Source organism: Triticum dicoccoides, chromosome 6A (genome assembly GCF_002162155.2).
Source record: "Triticum dicoccoides isolate Atlit2015 ecotype Zavitan chromosome 6A, WEW_v2.0, whole genome shotgun sequence".
Taxonomy (NCBI): domain Eukaryota; kingdom Viridiplantae; phylum Streptophyta; class Magnoliopsida; order Poales; family Poaceae; genus Triticum; species Triticum dicoccoides.
The window spans coordinates 91,631,341-91,642,025 of record NC_041390.1 but is presented as its reverse complement, the minus strand read 5'-3'; the positions used below and the strand labels follow the sequence as shown (position 1 = coordinate 91,642,025).

At 42.9% G+C, this 10,685-nt stretch overlaps 1 pseudogene; it reads right to left on the bottom strand.

The window, feature by feature from the left end:
* Positions 1-356: 356 nt before the first annotated feature.
* LOC119315696 lies at positions 357-6,558 on the bottom strand (annotated as a pseudogene).
* Positions 6,559-10,685: the final 4,127 nt, after the last annotated feature.

Genomic DNA, 10,685 nt, shown 5'->3' with positions numbered 1-10,685 from the left:
GAAATCAACGCCAGCGTACTAAACATCCTGAAGCTTATCAAGTAGGAGGCTAAAATATGGGTTCTCGCATGAGCAAAACACTTGAGTAATATGATGCCGGGAGGGAGTGATTTTTTTCCTTTGTATGTTTGAAGTCGTTGTGCTCGTTTGTTGAGCAATAAGTTTGTAAACCCTCTTTCTTAATTAATGAATGAGGCAAAAAAATTGCCTTGATTTCAGAAAAAAAAAGATTACAAGCAAAAAAAAAAAAGAGTGCATCAGGTTGTTGCCAAAGAAGCTCAACTACAAAATCGCTAGTACCCACAATAAGATTTTAAAGTGCTTAAATATAACACACAAAAAAATGTAAAAAAAAACTACCTCTCGAGCGCAAAGGTAGGACGTCTCGGGTGCACCTCCAGTGCCTTACTGTACGCGGAGGAGACATCGGGTGCCACTTGTTCCGTGGTGGGCGTGCCGTAGACACGTACGTTGACTTGCTCCAGGCATAGAAGGTGCTCCATGCCGTCCGGTGTACAGCCGCTCCAGCCCTCCACTGTGTATCGGATAGCGAGTACTCGTAGACTGCGCATAGCCCCTGCCTCGAATCTCAGGTAAGCTGCGACATCTTCATCAGAATCAAGGGAAATGTGCTCCAGAACCGGGAATGACCCTGAGCCGACCACGATCTTGTCTTTGGGGATACGTGAAACGGACAGATAGGCACGAACAAGAGAGGGCAGCTCTCCAAGAATACGCAGCTCATGACTCGACAAGTCATCAACGTTCAGAGAGAGCCACCTGAGATCACGGAGACCACCGATCCATTTGGGAACTACATAGAACAGCCAGTTTCCCAGATTGAGCGCCTCGAGACGGGAAGGAGGATCAGGTAACGAGCCCAGCTGGTCGTTATAGCCTTTAAGACGGCAACCGAGATAGAGTTGCCTAAGGTCTCGGAGCTTCCCAATTGAGGAGACCAGAGCATCAACCCCCTCCACCGTCAAAGAGCCCCCGGATAGGCATAGATTCCTCAGATTGGTCAGCTCGCCCAGACCTGTAATATCCTCCACCAAGCTCTTCTCCATGCTTGAGCAACGTAGGGTGCGGATTGATGTCATGTTCCGGATCCCTTCAGGCAGCCCTGTGCCGTATGGAAGGCGCAGATTGAACAAATTGGGCAGGTGGACTATATCTGAACTGATTTTTGGTTCAGACCAGCAGTTCATCTCCAGTGTCTTCAGGTGCACAAGCCCTCGAATGTCTGCTGGAAGCTCTACGCTGTCTGCTGAAACCTTCAAATACCTCAGCTGAAACAAGTGGCAGATTGCACCTAGCTTGCTTCTCTCACCTGGCACTTCAAATACCAGCACCCGGACATGCTTAAAGGACTCAAGAGGAGGTGCATATATGGACTCTCCAAACTGTGCAAATGATCGGACTTGTGACAGGCCAGTAGCAAGAGTCGACCCTGGTGTTGCGCCACCTGCGCTCAAGTTCAGAGATAATCGGCGGACTTTGTACTTGCAACTATGCATTTTTTCCATTTCTCCATAACTGTGTGCTGTATGCATAAAATTTTCTTCTGCACACTTGCTCAAGATTAAATCCAGGATCATGTCATGTACTCTGCAAGAGGTCACCTCTCCATATATGGTTTCGGCAGGCTGAATCAGACTTCTATTGATAAGCTCATTGAAATAACTCTTAGCAACGTCTTTCAAATCTAGCTCGGGAACACTACTGACAAAGCCTTCGGCCACCCACTGTCGGGCCAAATCATCCCTCCGAATCTCACGGTCCTCTGGATACAAACCAAGATAAAGGAAACATGCCCGGAGACGAGGAGGTAGATGCATGTAGCTAAGGTTTAATATATTCTTCATCCCTTCAAGGGTAGGATCTGTAGCAAAATTGGTGCCCAGAGACTTCATTATGCTCTCCCAATCACTCCTTGATTTTGCTTGACGGCTAGCCAATAAGCTAGATATAGTTATAATTGCAAGTGGCAATCCACCACACTTCTTCAAAATTTGGGTTGAAACTTCTTCATATTGGGGTGCACAACTATCTTCCGATCTGAACACTCTACCAAAGAATAACCTTTTTGAGTCTTCATTGTTGAGAGGCTTCATTCTATAAATGTGTCCATCGTGCTCATGAGATGCCCTACAAGCGACAACATCCACTCTTGTGGTTACAATTACTGTATTCCCATTACCACCTTCTGCAAAGACACATCGAAGAATATCCCATGTAGGTGGATCCCACAAGTCATCAACTACAATAAGGTACCTGTTGAAATATTCAATCATGTTACATACATTAAACTCTAATACTATAAAAGTTGCAGATATGAGCTAACATCAACCAATGATCATAAGGTACATATTGGGAAAATTATTATAGGTTGTAGATATACGCTAGTTTGGCATGTTTATATTACATCCAACCTTAATAAGACGTGTGACATGTTACAACTCAATACAATATAAGAAAAGTTATAAGCCGGCAAGAAAATAATATCAATATACTCCATTTTAATTCCTTATTTTGGGCTCATCATGTGAAGTGTATATGCATAAGTGCACATACGTTTTATCACTAATTAATGAGGGTACTAAGGAGGATATATAAGAATTTTGAGAGGCTAAATATCCACATCTATTAGTCTATTATAGAAAAAAAAACTCTACACTAGTAAAAGATATTGCAGAGGTGGGTCTAAAGAGATGAATCAACGAGGACATGTATTTTAGATTTTCCTAGAAAATAAAAATATGGCAGAATTTCCTACAAAAAGCAAGAATCTTCATTTCCTACATTATTCGGGCTAGCAAGTACATTAATATGTGGTTGTGAATTAATTTAACAGTTTACAAGAAAAAGAGAAATGGGGCAGAAAGTCATACAAAAAGGAAAGCATCTTCATGAAGTAATTTAATTAGCAATTATATTATCATAACATACATAAGTACTTGGACGCTATTATATATTTAAAATCGAGTACCATCTCCTTTAGGGCCTATTTGATTCACATGATTCTAAAATACACAAGAACATGGAAAATGTGTTATGGCAGTGTCTTGTCCACCCCAATTCTACAAAGCTTGAATTTGATCAAAGTTTAGGTTGAGTGCACCACATAAAAAACAAGGCATTCTTTGGAAGAAGTTTGAGTGGATGAAACTTTTCGTACGAATGTAGTAGGAAGGATTCCTGAGAAGAATTCCTATGTGATTTAATCCTAAAAACCAACGACACACTTAGAAAAAATTGTAAGGATTTGAATCTTCAAGATTTTCTCTAAAAATGTGTTGAATCAAAGAGACCGTATAGTATATATTTGATTATTTTTATGAAAAAATAAGAACTAATTAATACCGAGGAATAAGAGTCCAGACAAATTACCCGTAAGCATGATGTGGTATTGATTTCAATATAATATTTTTCGTGAGCATTGAATTCTTGACTTTTGGAATATTTAGAAAATGCATCTTATCCTTGCAAAACTCTGTTGCTACCTTTATTAGAGAAGATATGACACTTTAAATTGCCCCGTTTTGAAACCCAAAAAACACGAATAATACATCCAATTAATTGCACATCAAATTCTAAAACCAAGACAAGCCTAAATGAAGCAGTTTAAAATAGAAGGGTACTTAATTAATTAGTTCGACATCTTGGGCAAGGGAGTTGATGCCATCAATTTTACAATACTAAGGGGCCTGTTCGGCAACTGCCCAGCTTCCAGCTTCTTTGAATCCGCGAGCAGGGCTGTCCTGAACAACCTGGCTCCAGGAAGCTAGCTCATGGATCTGAGACGGGTCGTAGTACAAAAACTGGGAGCTGGTGTTTTGTGGATCCCATAAATCGAAAAGTAGGAGTTCGAGTTATTTATGGCGAGCTACCACCACAAAGTGGAAGAAACGTTTCGTCAAGCTAAGAAAATACCGCAACGACTGCCTTCCCTCCCTACCAGGCCAGAAACGAGCTTAATGGGCCAGCCAGCTACAAGCCCAGGAGGATCTGTGAGTTCTTTAGCCGAACGGTGTTTCCAATCCACGATTTTCGTTGGGAAGCTGGAAGTGAGATCCAGAAGCTGGATTTGAAGATTTCTACGCGAGAGAGTTGCCGAACAGGCCCTAAGAGTGTATAACTTCGCCTGATTTTTGACGGTTATTTATATGCAAACACATGTACTTACAAACTACCGACACAAACTTTAGAATGATACAGTGCAACTTTACTCCATTGTACCATAAAATATATGACGGAAGTTTTTGTATATTGTACAACTTCAGAGTTTTTTTTCTACATGTACAACATCAGAGTTGATTGTGTATATACTCTTCAAACTCCATTTGTTTATCCAAGTATTGTCTAATTTCTATTGACCTCATATCGCCAACATGTTTGGTAACTGGCTTGATTGTATACCCCACAAGCTTAGCATGATCATAAGGGTGGGTGCGTCAGCCTTGATGTGGTCTCCTTGGCTATGTATGCGACTGATTTAGTTTACCAATTATTTGGTTTTGAAGGGTAAAACTCCTCTCGACAGCAGGTTATCTACCGATATGCGCATTGGTTCTATTCTTCTTCTACTCTATCTTGACGGGGACACTGACAGCCATTTAATTAAGATGGTGTGTACACAACTGAAGCAGGTGACCTGGGATGTTTTAAACCCACATGGGTGGCCGCATTGACAGTTGTTTAACTTATTTGTATCTTCTTCTGCAGTCTGGCTTAACTTTTCTACCGGCAGTTGTTTTTTCATGTGTGTGCGCGCATGCATTCATGTGGTTTTGTACATCCTAACTATGTAGAGGTTGTTTGTGTGCTTATTTGGTTGTATTATCTTGATGCAATATTATGAGTCAAGATAAGACCCCATTGTTCAAACATGCTAAGACAACTACTAAGCCATGCCAAAAGCAAGATGAATGTTGATTTGTTTAGAATAATAGGCAATATATTAATATCAAATGTATAACCCTAGTTAATCACAAAGCCATTATACAGAACTAGATCATACAAAAGTGTACATCGAACTGTCAGATCGAAGTAAATAATTACCTCTTATGTGTGAGATATTCTCTGAGACGGCGTATGATGTATGGCACCTCGCGAGCACGAGAGTCCTCCCCTATTCCAAGTCCAAGGTCCAATCCTAGACCATTGAGAAGACTTGGCATGTCAGGCTTTTGTGAGACTGAAATAAATGCCTTGCAGTCAAATTGCCCTCCAATCTTTTCATACACTTGTTTGGCAAGTGTAGTTTTACCCAAGCCACCAAAGCCCACAATGGACACCTGAAAGATCGTGGAAGTCGCCTAGAGGGGGGGGGGTGAATAGGCGTTTTAAAATAATTATGGTTTAGGCTTGAACAAATGTGGAATAAACCTAGCGGTTAATTTGCCAAGCACAAAACCTAAAACAATTAGGCTCACCTATGTGCACCAACAACTTATGCTAAGAAAGATAAGCAACTATGTGATAGCAAGATATATGACAAGAAACAATAAGGCTATCACAAAGTAAAGTGCATAAGTAAAGGGCTCGGGTAAGAGATAACCGAGGCACGAGGAGACGATGATGTATCCCGAAGTTCACACCCTTGCGGATGCTAATCTCCGTTTGGAGCGGTGTGGAGGCACAATGCTCCCCAAGAAGCCACTAGGGCCACCGTAATCTCCTCACGCTCTCGCACAATGCAAGATGCCGTGATTCCACTAAGGGACCCTTGAGGGCGGTCACCGAACCCGTACAAATGGCAACCCTTGGGGGCGGTCACCGAACCCGTACACTTTGGCAACCCTTGGGGGCGGTCACCGGTACCCGTCAAATTGCTCGGGGCGATCTCCACAACCTAATTGGAGACCCCGACGCTTGCCCGGAGCTTTGCACCACAATGATTAAGCTCCGAACACCAACAACCGTCTAGGGCGCCCAAGCACCCAAGAAGAACAAGCTCAAGGGTACCAAGCACCCAAGAGTAATAAGCTTCTCAACTTGTAACTTCCACGTATCACGTGGAGAACTCAAACCGATGCACCAAATGCAATGGCAAGGGCACACGGAGTGCCCAAGTCCTTCTCTCGCAAATCCCACCGGAGCAACTAATGCTAGGGAGGAAAATGAGAGGAAGAACAAGACGGAGAACACCAAGAACTCCAAGATCTAGATCCAAGGGATTCCCCTCACATAGAGGAGAAAGTGATTGGTGGAAATGTGGATCTAGATCTCCTCTCTCTTTTCCCTCAAAAACTAGCAAGAATCCATGGAGGGATTGAGAGTTAGCAAGCTCAAAGAAGGTCAACAATGGGGGCAAAAACGAGCTCAAGAGATAGGGTTCATTGGGGAAGAAGACCCCCTTTTATAGGAGGGGGGAAATCCAACCGTTATGTGCTCAGCCCGCACACGAGCGGTACTACCGCTCCTGGTCCCGGTACAACCGGGACTCATAGTATACGTGCAGAACCCTACCAGGCGGTACAACCGGGAGACCAGGCGGTAGCACCGGTTGAGAATAACAACCGGAGCAACCGCCCAACCACCGCTCAACCACCGCATAGGAACAGAAGGGAGTCACCCCTGAGTGCGGTAGTCGAGCGGTACCGGGCCGGTGCAACCGCATGGCCTTGAGCGCTCGGGCGGCTAAGTCCTGAGCGGTAGAACCGCTCCGGACACCGGTGGTACCGGTACGACCGGACCAACCGGGCCACCACCGCCCGAGTACCGCATCAAAACAGAGGCCTGACCGGTACTTGGGCGGTGCCTGGCCGGAACAACCGCCCAAGTCTTTGCTGAGCAAGATGGCGGTACCACCGCCCGGAAGCAGCGGTACAACGGCTGAGAGCTCCAAGCGGTACTACCGCTGGGGCTCGTGGTACTACCGAGGTACTAGGGGGCGTGCAGGCTCAGGGAAGGGCGGCGCAGCCTGGCGGCATCGAGGAGGGTCGGCGTCGTCGGGCGGCAACTGGCGATGAAAAAAATGCCTATGAGCTCCGAATTGAGCAAACTCAAGCTTGTTGGAAACAAGACGACGAGTAGCATCAAAACATCGACTGGTAATAGTAAGAAGAGGCAGGGGAGGTATGCCTAACAAAAAGAGGAGTGAAACTTCCAACCGAGAAGAATCGGCAAAACCTCCAACATCGAAAACATCATAGAAGATGCATGCGAACTCCGTTTTCGATGAACTCAAGCTTGTCATCAAGATGACCATAAGCTCTAAGACTCACAAAGATGATGCAAGGATGCAATGGTTTGAGCTCTCTACGAACGATACGATCAAGCTACTCATCAAGAGCCCCCCTTGATAGTACGGCAATCGATCCTATAACCCGGTCTCCCAACTACCATCATGAGACCGGTAAAATAGAAAAACCATCAAGGGCAAACCTTTGCCTTGCAGATGGTCCACTTGAGCTAGATGATGACGATCTTGACTCCCTCAAGTTGGACCACCTTTCTTGATTGTGTTGACTCGATGAAGACTAGTTGATTGCTCCCCCATACTCCACTATGGGTGAGCCACTCTTCCGCACATCTTCACAAGTCCATTATCACCACAAAGGACGACAAGCTTCAAGCATTTGATCTCTTCGTGATGCTCCACTTGATCCCTCTCGGTACATCTTCTGCGCTTTGTGAGTTGATCAACTTGATTCACTCTTGACTTAGTCTTGATCATCCTTGAACCTTTCCAATTCTCTTCATTTGAATGATGTCTTGAAGGTAGACATGAATGATCACACAATCTTCTTCTTCAAGACATGCTTGCAATAAGCTCAACTCTCACATGACCAATCTTTGGATAATTCCTTGAATAACACCTTGGTCGACACAAACTCTCCTTGAAACCAACACATGTACTCCAAGAAAAGCCTATGGACAAAACCTTCAAATATAACTCAAGGCAACCATTAGTCCATAGAGATTGTCATCAATTACCAAAACCAAACATGGGGGCACCGCATGTTCTTTCAACCAAGATCCATGGTGACAAGCATACCCTCGTCAAAACCATACATCTTGCAAAGTGCTTTCCAATTTTTGCAACCAAAATGGGTTACGCTCTCAGAATTGTACAACTTTACTTCAAAATCCACATCGTGATGAGTCCTTAGGTGAATTTTCTTTGTTTCAAAACTTTCATGGTCTTCAAAACCCATCCTCTCCAAGACATAGTGCATTGCATGGCATGGGATAAGCTACTCGAATTGTAAAATATGAGAATTACATGTTGAAATAGTTGTAGTCATGCTTAATTACGAAAAAACACGTGTCGTCGTTGCGTGCCGTTTCAACATCGAAGGTCTCCTCGAGCTTAATGCTGAAGCGCCGATCATCGTCCAGGTGAGGCATGTCGCACAGACCTCGATCGTCGTGGCACCAGCTGCACTCCCCCGGGAGACTTTCGTCGTCTGATGACGACATTTCCTACGTTCATATATTCAAATATTAAACTTGTACAATTAAATATATGTACTACAAAAACTAAATTAGATCATTATTATTCATCACGGGTTGACTATCAGTCTGTCGAGTCTTTTCTTGAAAACTCTCAGCTCACGTGGTGTATATATTTGACTCTCGGTGATAGTCGCTCCTCACTTTGTCCCCGAGTGCATTACACCAAAATGTCTTGCACACGGGAACGAAGGAGAAGCGACCCCCACAAAAAGAGTCGGGATTCTTCGTCCTCCCATATATATATATTGTGGAACTCTCCCTCACAGATTCCTCTCTGACATTTGCGACCATGGGTGATGGTCGTTACTCCTTCCCCTAGTGCATAACAAAGGTCTAGCACCCGGAGAAGAAGGAGAAACGACCCCCACGACAACAGTCGGGCTTCTTTGTCCTCTCATATATGGTGGAGACTCGACAGAATTAAAGTCAACCCGAAATATCGTTTAATTATCTTTCTAGAAAAGGATTTGGCTGGTCTCACCTCGAGGTCCGAGGGGGTCGGTGACGGGGACGATGGCAGGGATGATGGAGGAGGGCTCCTTGATTTCTGCGAAAACAAAAACCCTATAAGCTATCAACTAATCATATGCATACGCTTTGCATAGTGCTCTTCAATTTTAGCATTCAAAGTAGGAGTAGTTTTCCAATTTAAGCATTCAATAAGCAAAATCAAATCGCAAAATAAAGTAGTATTAAAATTAGGATGCATTCAATTATAAGCAAAACTACATCATCTCTTGCGTCCGTACATCGTCGAATATTATCACCAATACACCTCGAACACTATCATACATATAACATCGCTAGTACAGCCAGAACTGAAGTGCCCGACGAGTATCGGCATGGGCGGTGGACACCCAAAGAGAAGGAACTATCACAGGATCGCTCCAGTGAGATCCCTGAAGAACCTGCCAGGTATTGTCGAACCTGGCCTCCAACACAACCATGTAGCGACGGACATGCTCGTCGTCCTCGCTGACACAGTGACGTACCATCTCCGCGGTGTCCGAAAGCCTCGGCACCATCACTGGCCCACGCGACCGCCACAAAATAAGGATCGGGTCAATGACGGGCTGGCTCCTCACCAACCTACGCCCCCCGAAAGGTAGCACATCCCAAAACCATCCCGGCGGAGCCCAGTGCCGGACATGGCCCCTCTGATCAAGCCGGCCTCCTCCACCGAGTCGACGACGAAGATGAGGGATAGGCATCGTCGACGTCGATGCGGGAATAATTGTTAACAAAAAAAAACTAGTTCTATTAATTTTCTTGCTAAAAATAAACTACTTCTATATATAGTAAAATAAAGTAGTTTTCTTGAATAACTAGTTCAACTACTACTAAGCACTTAATTACTATAAATAAAATAAAGTAGTACTTACAAAAAATAAACAACTTCTATATATAGCAAAATAAAGTAGTTTTATTAAATCAACTAGTTCAATTACTAAGCACTTACTATAAATAAAATAAAGTAGTACTTACTAAAAACAAACTATTTCTATATATATAGTAAAATAAAGTAGTTTTATTAAATCAACTAGTTCAACTATTAATTAAGCACTTACTATAAATAAAATAAAGTAGTACTTACTAAAAATAAGAAGAGGAAGAAGAAGGAAAAGAAGAAAGAAAGAAAAAAAAGAAGAAAAAGAGGAGAAGAATTCCTTCTTCTCCTCCTCTTTTTTTCCTTCTTTTTCCTCTTCGTTTTCCTCTTTATTTTCTTCTTCTTTTTCCTCTTATTTTTCTTCTAAATATGAACATATACATAAAAGACTTTGATCATACACAATTTTAATATGAGTTTTAACTTAGTAAATTCTATGGACAAAAAAAATTCCACAAACATCTCATCTCGTCTCCACAAAACACATCTCATCTCATCTCATTTCATCCAAAAATAATTCTTTGCACATTCGTTGCATATGAACATACATACATTTACTTTTTTTCTTAAATGTAACATATGAACATTTTCTTAAATGAGCATATGAACATACATATCAGCAAAAAATAGACCTTTTTCTTTGCATATGTACATAAAAAAATCTATACACATCAATCCATCCATCCATCCATATATATAAATACATCAATCCATCCATCTATATATATGAAAATAATTAAAGAAAAAAAATTCTATGAACCTAAAAAATTCTAGAAAGCAGGGGCAGGGGCGGCGGCGGCAACGCGTAGGGGCAGGGGCGGTGGCGGCGGCAACT